Source organism: Miniopterus schreibersii (assembly GCF_964146895.1).
Source record: "Miniopterus schreibersii genome assembly, chromosome: 8".
Taxonomy (NCBI): Eukaryota; Metazoa; Chordata; class Mammalia; order Chiroptera; family Miniopteridae; genus Miniopterus; species Miniopterus schreibersii.
The window spans coordinates 65,392,973-65,403,369 of record NC_138109.1 but is presented as its reverse complement, the minus strand read 5'-3'; positions in this window follow the sequence as shown (position 1 = coordinate 65,403,369).

Genomic DNA, 10,397 nt, shown 5'->3' with positions numbered 1-10,397 from the left:
CGTTTCTTTTCAAGGAGCCACATGAAAAAGGGACACACGAAAACGAATCTAGCGGGTATGTTTAGGTGTGTTGGTGCCTGTAGGCACTCACTTTCAAACACTCTGTTTTGTGTTCCACAGACATTAACTCATTTCATACTCTCTATAACACTACGAGGCAATTACCATCCTTATTTCTATTTTACAGTTTTTAGCAGATAACTGAGATTTAGGTTGTTTAAGTAACTTACACAAAGTCATATAAATGGTGAATGGTAGAGCTGAGTTTAAAATCAAACCACTATGCTCTACTATATATACTCTACTCTACTGTCTTTATATTAGGAAAATAAAACTTTCATGGGCTCTTGGTTAGATTACAATTTTCATACTGTATAGGATGGTCAGGAATGAAAAAAAATCAAAGAGAAATGAAAATGTAAAAATAAATTCCACTGTGGTTCATTGAACCCAGAAATAGTTTCCTACAAACATGATTGCTAGAATATATCTTCTAGAAATAAACAATAATCTTTCTCTTTTTTCATTTTAAAATCCTTAAAAACTCTATTTCAATGTGTTCTCTGAATGTTCTAGTATCTCTGTGCTTTAATTAGCAGCTGTTTCCAAGTGTGATAGGTGATTCATGCTAGTCTTAATATTGTATATAATTGGATCTCTAAGGCAAATTTATCTGTCAGAGTAAAATTGATCTACAAGTAGTTCCCTCCAGCTAATACCTAAATTAGTTTCACCTGGACTCTGCCCTCTGATTCTTTCTGAATTATACCCAAGGAAGGAAAGCTAACAGCTGGTGTAGGAAGCAGAAATTCTATCTGAAAGATTCTAAGGTGAGTCCAAGCTGATTATGAGAGGAACGAGAAAACTAAACACATTTATAGGCCAACTTTGGGAAAAACCAAGCTTACAACCCATCATATATTAGAATAGTTAGAACCCACTATTCAGAATGGACACTTCAGAGCAATACTGGTCAAGACTCTTAAATCAATGAGCAATAGAAAACAATGATGAGTAGGGGCTTTTGGATTCTAACTGTATATATTTATTATTATTAAACATACACTCTATATACCTGTTTTCCTTAATTTTCCCTCTTTATTTAAAACAATCCCATGGGAATATCTAAATCTACTTACTCTCCATGGGCTGAGTATGCGATGGTTTCTCATTAGATGGGTAACAAATTAGCCTTACTCAGAATTAGAACAAAAAAATGGTTGATTGGGTGTGGTTTGAGGAAGTCTTCTCATGCTCAAGTTATGTTCTCAAGAGTCTCCCACTTCCATAGGACAGTGCCTCACAATGCTGTGCAAAATTTGCTACCTGTGCTGTTTCTCAGCCCCTTCCATCACCTTCAAGACATCACCATAATATTCATCTTTCTTTCTGAATTATAATACTTATCAGTTTGTACTCATTACTTATATCTTGCCCCATTAGGCCTTGAATTCTGTTAAATTCTCCTCTTTATATCTAATCTCAAGAACAAATGGCCTCCCAAAGAGAAGTCTACCATCATCTTTTTTTTTTTTTTTTTTTTTAATATGTCTTCATTGATTTCAGAGAGAGGAAGGGAGAGGGAGAGAGAGAGAAACATCAATGATGAGAGAGTCATTGATCGGTTGCCCCCTGCATGCCCACCACTGGGGATCGAGCCCACAACCCGGGCATGTGCCCTGACCAGGAATCGAATGGCGATCTCCTGGATCATAGGTAAAGGCTCAACTGCTAAACCACGCTGGCCAGCCTCTACCATCATCTTTTAATGGAAAAAATGTTAGGGAGGAAATTAGAAAACCCAATTCTAATGCCAATAAAATGTGGGTATTTTATTGGGTCTCTCAGATCACCATTTTTTTTCATCTGTTAAATGTAAGTCATTGGCCTCATTAGGTTTGTCCAAAGTGTGTGCTGAAGAACACTGGTTCTGTGGGATTCTCTGCAAATAAAATGATTCTTCTCTCAAAAAAATTTGTGAAATACTTATGTATCTCTCTGAGACATCAATGGTATATAAGAAAGTCTCTCAGAAATCCTGAAGTAAAAAATAATACAAATAATGATTAACTAATTTTTACATTATTTCTCCACAATTTTAGACTATGGGACCCTTTTTCAAGAAAATGTGTTAGTATCTTATAACACTAGGTAGAACGTTAGGAATAATCAATCTGCAAAGCACCTTCCAATCCAAAATCTTCCAGGGTTATTATTACTGTGTAACATCCATCAGTATATCACTGTGAAAGTCAAGATATACCTGCTAAGATAACATAGTAACCGGATGCCAACTACCAGCCTTGCATTTATTTTTCCCATATAAAGGCAGTTATTCAGTATATATTATACTAGAACCTATATGTATAAAGATGAAGTTAGTAGTATTTTATCTAAAGGAGTATATGGTATAGAGGAGGAGACAAATGTAAAACAATAGGAACACTGAAGTATTCTGATGAAATCACATATGAAGTATAATACAGATGTCGGGATGTTTGACCAAGACCGGGAACTGTGTGGGCACAGAAGCTGTGACTAGCATTGTTCTAAGAAGATGCCCCTTCCAGTGAGTGCTGAGGGAGAGGCAGGACTTATTAAGGAAGAGCATTTTAGGTAGCAGAAGTAGAACGATCAAAAGCTCAGAGTTCTGAGACATTCAGAAACACTTTCTTATCCAGAGGGCACTGGCAACTTTTGCCGGAGCAGCTTCAGGGGAGTTGAGGGAATGGAGCCTTGATTAGGTTGGAATAACACGCGGGTGGGGAGATGAGAGGACTGTGCATGAAGGGAGTGCAAGGGTGACTGGCACCTGGAAAGGAAGACATTCCTGCAAATGGGTTTATGGGAACGCAGTCCTCCCGAACAGCGAAATGGAGCAAGAAGCAGCAGTAGTGCGTGAGGAAACTGCTGATGCCAGAAAGGGATGTGTGGGGGCGAGGTGCTCATATCCTTTTAAATTAGGTAGCTTAAAAGAGAGTTAGTCAAGTGCTGAAGACACAAACACATTTCCCGCAAAAACTTGGCTGTGATAAAAAACAAAAACAATGTAACAAATTCTGATTTCTCACTTTAAGTATCCAGAAGGCTCACTTTGTATTATTTAATAAGAGGATGCTATTTCATTGAGCTAGTTCATAAAAATAGAAAATTACCTCTTCTTTTCGCCTATGCTTATATATACCCTGAAGTTGTCCAAAGTGTTTCATAGCAGGCTGTGTAATATTGCTCTGTGTTATATACATCCAAAGATGGAGCAAAATGTAACCAGCACAGGGATCTGGCATGATTTTAAGAACTATTTTCTGGGGAAAGTAAATGTAATTCATAATATGCATTTCTGGAGAGGTAGCATTCCCAGCGAAGAGACTTATATTATTGTAAATATCAAGCAATCTCAGTCCTGTGCATTCTTTTTACAATTTATCTGCCTCAAGTTGATAATAATAATAATGTGTTCACTTCTATAGCATCTCAAATCCAAGAATTTTCAAGTGCTTTGTAAATGTGAATAAAATCTTAAGACACTCTTGTGAGGCAGGTGAATATTGTTACTAGTAGTTTATAAAGTATTAGATGAGGGATTTATCAAGTTCACAGACTCATTCCTTTGTTGGTACTGGGATAAAAACAAATGTGTGTCCAAACACACATGCACACAGTGGGTCCTGACATCTCTGAGGCCGGCAAATAGAAAGAGGCATGCCTATAAAGAAATCATTGTGATGAAATAGAAGATACGTACAGCATGCAGCCCTGATTCAAGAGGCAATGATCTTCCCTATCTGGGGAAACCAGGAAAAGCTTCAAAGTGCACAAGACACTCGGTCACAACCACGAAGGATCATGAGGTATGTACAAGGCTCAGAAGTTAACGAGGCAGAAGGTGCGTTTTGTGTAAAGCCTTGAAGATAAGAAGCTGCATGATGTGTAAAGAGCTGATAGGAGCCCTGTATGGCTAAAGCAGGGGCCACCAGCTCAAATGCCCACCAGGCCAGGCACATAGTGTAAAGGGAGTAAGTGGTGCATGGAGATGCTGGTGGCCTGTAAATCTTGTATATGCCATAGAGGGCAGTGGCTCATTGCTCATTTTGAGCTGGGTCATTGCCATGTCATGTGACATGCCATATATCTTCCTTTTCCGAGATATCAGGATTTTGAAATGGGCTCTATTTTTTAATGTTAGCGACTAATTTAATTTTTTAAAAACTGTAAAGACCAAAAATATCTTCACCCATGAGCAAACTCCACAAACATCCAAAGAAAGGGATTCCAGTTTTCACCCTCCTCTTTTGGTTGCAAACAACAGAAACAAAATCTAAGTTCATTTTAGGAGCTATATCCAGAAACATAGAAAATGTATGGGAAGCCTGGAGAGTAAGGCACTGAAAATCCTCAGAGACCAAGGGAGATTAGACAGGATGGCATACAGCTGAGGTCATATCACAGAAAGAGTCACTTGTGCTGAAATCTTGGTGGAGCGGAAGTTGTCTCCTAACTGCTAATGCCAGAATCTTGACCGCTCTGCGATGCATCCTTCCTCAATAGTGTTAGTCTCAGAATGGAAAACCTAGTTGGCAGAGTCGTGGTGAAATGCTTACATACAAGCTATCAAGGGAACAAGATACAGCCCAGCCAGTTCCAGAGTGGGAGATAAAGTCTTGCTTCTCACCAAAATTCACACAAGGAGGATGGGTGTACAGTGATAGATGGCTTGAAATGACAAATGTTTACCCAAGGTATATAGAGATGGTGGTATAGTCAGCAATCTCGTCTTGGCTCAGAAAGGTTACTTCTTATGTGCTCATAGGTAAGTTGCTTAACCTCTCTGGTCTTACCTCCCGTATCTATAAAACTAAGGGACTTGGACCGGAGGGACTCTAATTTTGCCTTACAATTCTGTAATTTAATTGTTTTCATTGCTATTACTGTGCTCTTACATAAAGTCCAGAAAATGGACATGACTTCTGTGAAATTTCCACAGTTCACAATCATTTAGAATGTTGGTTAGAATGACTCAGCAGATTGGTTAGTCTGGAAGCTTATGCCCTCCTAATGCCTTTATACTACAGAATGTTTCAAGAGAAACTATTTATCATAATTCAGTATCTCTTTTTTAGGTCTACTGCAATTGGCAAATCCACCTTAAAGAGTGAAAAAAGAATGTAAAGGCAGAAGTTGCCATAATGGGTAAAAAGTAAGACCCAGCCCAGCCCAGCTGGCATGGCTCACGTGTCTCTCCCTCTCCCTTCCTCTCTCTGAAATTAATAAAGATACATTTAAAAAAAGAAAAACAAAAGTAAGGTCTAAGTCTATACTGTTTTAAAAATCACACTAAATAGAAATATACAGATAAGTTCAAAGTAGAATGATGGGAAATATATCATGCAATCTCTAAACATTAAAATGCTTGAGGCTGGGGTGGCTACTAATATGCCAGGAAACGTGGGCATCTGAAAAGAATATTACTAGAAATAAAGAGAGGACTTTCAGAATGAAAAAGGGAACAATTCATCAGAAAGACAATATTAATACATTATTATGCACCTTATAAATGAGCTTAAAAGAACATGAAGCAAATCGATAGAACTTAAAGGAGAAATAGAAAAATTCATAATTAGAGTTAAAAAGATCGATACGCCTTTCTCAGTATTGTATGTAACAACTGAACAGATCATCAAAAAGCATATAGCAGCCTGGCTGGCATGGCTCAGGGGTTGAGCACAGACCTATGATCCAGGAGATCAATGTTCGATTTCTGGTCAAGGTACATGGCCAGGTTTCGGGTTCAATCCCCAGTAGGGGGCATGCAGGAGGCAGCTGATCAATGACTCTCTCTCATCATTGATGTTTCTCTCTCTCTCTCTCCTTCTCCCTTCCTCTCTCTGAAATTGATAAAGATATATATATATTTTAAAAAAGCATATAGGAAACATACAACACTGCCAACTAACATGACCTAGTTGACATATATAGAACAGTGTTACCAAAACAAGAATAACATGAATTTTTGTTCAAGGGTATATGGAACATTTATTAAGATAGACCATATAGTGGTTAAATACATTTTAAGTAATTAAAATAATAAAAACATCTTCTTTTATCACAAGTTAAATTTAAATCAATAACAAAAAGATATATGAAAAATTCCAAATATTTTACATTAAATAATACCTTTTTAATAATCCATAGGTCAAAGAAGAAATCACAAGAGAAATGTAATCCAAAGGTGGTTCCTTGAAAAGTTTATTAAAATTGATAAAACTCGAGCTAGACTGATCAAGAACAAAATACAAAAGGTACATTTTATCCATATTAGCAATTTGATAGGAGGAAAACACTACACTTCCTACAGATATTAGCATAATAATAAGAATATTTTAAACATATTTATGCCAAGTTTTCTGACAACTTTGAAGAAATAGGCACATTTCTTGAAACTCAAAAATTACCAAGCTGACACATGAAGAAAGAGTATCCATATGTCTATTAAAGTAATTGAAGGCATATTTTAAAACCTTCCCACAAAGAAAGTTGCAGGACCATCTGGTTTTGTCACTGTAGGTAAGTTAGATATTAAGAAGAAAGCGAAGAGAATCAGCCCCTGGGCCTGCTTGCTTCACCAGGACGCTAGAGCTTCACCCACGCCCTGCATCCCAGGGGGTTGTAGCGTTGTTCCTCCAAGGGGATTAGCACCCCTCCCTTACCTCTCTGGGACCCGATTGTGGGGGAAAATGAGGGAGGTAAGCACATATACTATAGAAGTGAAAATGGTGCAGGAGAAGGCGCTTACCATAGCAGCCTGTCAGTCTAACCTGGGAGAGGGATCGCTGGTCAGGGGTTGGACCCATTGGAAGCCTAGGGAAGCTTGGGAAGTTGATTGGTTATTTTGGTTAACAAGCTCCTGGTTATAATCCCAGGTGAACAAAGGAGCTCTATCTCCTGCTCAGTGACACACACTCACCCCCTGTGTTTCTGAGTTCTCTCTTGCCTGGGAGCAAGTGACCATGCAGGTCTAGCAGCTACCAGGCTAGCGGCAGACTGTGTGGGCTCCAAAGGACTAAACTTTAATATACAACAGAAACTCCAGACCCTGGCCTTTGTTTTGGCCTTGCTGAAGACATGGCTGGACTTTTTCCATGGTGGGACAGACGGAGATGGGACATTGGAAACCCAGGGGTCTATTCCCACCTGAATAAATCCTCTTGCCACACCACAATCTCCCATGGGTGGGTCTGTGAAATGCTTTCCTTTCAATCCCATGGAACAGCCTGATTTCTACCAACGATGGCTTCACTGGTGAATTCTATTAAGATTTTAAGAAAGACATAATATCAATCCTAAGCAAATTTTTGTGGATAACAGAGAAAGAAGGAATGATTCTGAACTCATTATAAGCTGAGCATTATGCTGGGACCAAAGTCAGTAAAAAGACATTTCAAGGAAAAACTATGGATTAATGATCTTTTTCACTGTAGAAATCTTGCACTTTATATAAAAAACAAACAATACATCATGACTTTATCTCAGGAATGCAGTATTGATTTCACATTTTAAAATTAGTCATATCATTTACCATATTAACAGAATAAAGGATAAGGCCCATAAATATCTCAATGCATTCAGAAATATTTAACATTCTTTGACAGACATGAACACCCATTCACAATACTCTTAGAAAACTGGGAATAGAAAGGGACTCTCTCAACCTGATAAAGGGAGTCTAGGAAAACCGTCAGTGGACAGTAAATCAAATGGTAAAAAACTGAGTGTCTTCCCCCAATGGACAAAACTAGGTAAGGGTATCTGCTTTTACCACTTTTATTAACTTTCTATGAAGGGTCTTAACTAGAAAATTAATACAAATAAAATAAAAGGCATATAGGTTGGAAGAGAAAGATCAAAATTCTCTTTATTCATAGATGACGTAGTCATGTACTTAGAAAATCCTAAGATATTTATAAAAACCACTAGAACTAATAAGTGAATTTAACAAGGTTGTAGGACACATGCTCAAAGCGCAAATATAATTTGTTAAGAGCTCCGTCTCTGGTAAGGCTGAATAAGGTGCAGCTATCTGAATGACAATTATATACACGGGACAACATACAAAAAATTTATCTCTCTGAAGTTAAGAGGAAGTGAACAAGAGTGGGCAGATTGTGTAGAAAGGTCAAAACTTGAAACAAGAAAACACTGTGTGAGCTTTTCATTTTCATGACTTATAGTCTGAGAACAGATTGGAATCACCACCATGCAAACTGGCTAAAATATTTAAAGAAAACCAACTGTCTTTCTGGTCTGAAGAACAATGGTCAGGGTAAACACAACTATTCTGAAGTGAAGTTGGTGGGATATTCTGAAAAGGAGACAGTCAGAGAAGGGAAGAGCAATACCTGTGTGTGAAGTTTGTCCAAATATCTGACTAACCCTTGAAATAAGCATGCAGAGAGCAGATTCAGAGGAGCTAAGGGTAAAATAACTGAATGGAGTGTTAGCTTTTGTTCAACAGCTAAGTTAATTGTCTGCTAAAACATGAGAAAATGAAACAGAAACTTTGAAAAATAATGAAATACAAACCCTAAGACTGAAAAATAATATCTAAAATAAAAAATTCATTTGAGCTTAATAACAAAATGGAGATGCCAGAAGAGAGTCCATTAAAATGAAGAGAAATAGAATTTTTTCCTGTGAAGAAAACAGAAAGATGGAAAATAAACACGAACAGAGCCTCAACAACTTTTAGGACAACATTAAGTCATTTCGCATACAACTGTAGTTTTACAAGGAGAAGAGAGAAAATAGGGCAGAAGAGATATTTGAAGAAAAAGTAATCTCAAATTTCCAAACTGTGATGAAGGGCAAAAATTTAACAGTTTTAAGAAGCTCAGTAAATCAAAAAGAAAAGAAAAAAAGATAAATAAAAAGAAATATGCCCCAAGGGCATGGCTCAGAAACTGGGCATCGGCCTCTGATCCAGGAGATGGAGGCTTAATTCCTGGTCAGGGCACAGGCCGGGGTTGCGGGCTCCATTCCCAGCAGGGGCCGTGCAGGAGGCAGCCCATCAATGACTTTCTCACCATTGATGTTTCTCTCTCTCTCTCCCTCTTCCTTCCTCTTTCTGAAATCAATAAAAACGTATTTAAAAAATAATAATAATAATTATAAATATATGGTTACACACATCATAGTCAAACTCATGAATACCAAAGATGAAGATTAACAACAATAACAAAGAGTTAAATAACAGAACAAGGAACCCATTATTGTCTAAGCGGATTTTTTAAACCAATATATCTAGGAAACTGCCCTGAGTTTGGCAGTACTTCTCAGCTTTTGTGATTTTTGCCTTATTAAAAATAGACTGACCCATTGTTTTATGAATCCAGTTCAACTCTCTGTCTTGCAGGGTTGATGTAGGTCATTAGTAAAGGAGGAGGAGATCCCTTGGACTTTTTTCCAGGCCTTTCACATCATGCTACATATATAAATAACAGGCTGAGGTGGGGAGTGATGAGTCTCTCAAGGAAATAAATACGGCACACTCATTAGAAGGCTCATTAAGAATAAAGTGCAGGAAGGGGGCCCTGAGAACAGATTCTTATTCTGATATTTATTAGGACAAAGCACTCTTTTTAATGGGGCACCTCAAAAGCTCTCTGCTGCAATTATTATTAGGCATTAGTGCTTTTACTAACTTCTTGGGATCAGCTTTGCCCTTCTCTCTGCCTTGCTAAACAGTTGACAACTACACCCTTGTGTCTCAGGCTCCCGTAGAGAATTTGTTTTCACTTTTCCTGTCTTTGCTTGGGAGTCTTGTGCTTCCAGACAGACGGCATTTGAAAATTGGACATCCCTTCAGACTGTGAATTTAAGGACATAACTGCACGTTATTGCCTGCCTTCTGAATCCCTCTTTCATCATTTCATATACAACTCTCTTCCTCTCACTGTCTCTGTCTCTCAAATCAATTAAAAAACCATATCCTCAGGTGGGGATTAACAAAATAAATAAACAAGGCAAAGACCACTGACCCACGCACGGAGAGGGCAAAGGACAAATGCTAACTTTGCCTACTTCTCAGTGTCACCTTGGGCAGTGTGGAGCTTAATAAGGTGGACTAGGAAGAGGCACAGAATAGCAACTGATTAATAAACATGGGCAGAAGTGTGTCTTTTTTCAGAATCAGTGGAATTTTTACTGCCTAACAGTACCAGAGCCAATTTGTAAAGCTGTCTGGAAGAGTTCAGTGTGTGAGAGGCAGACACAGTGAAAGGAGGAGACAATTGGGAGGCTAAAGATGCTTCAGACAAGGGATGGGCTGCAAGTGACAACAGAATCATTGCCCCCCTCACTTCTGGCAGCTCTTACTCTTCCCCTGACAAGCTCCTGCTTGG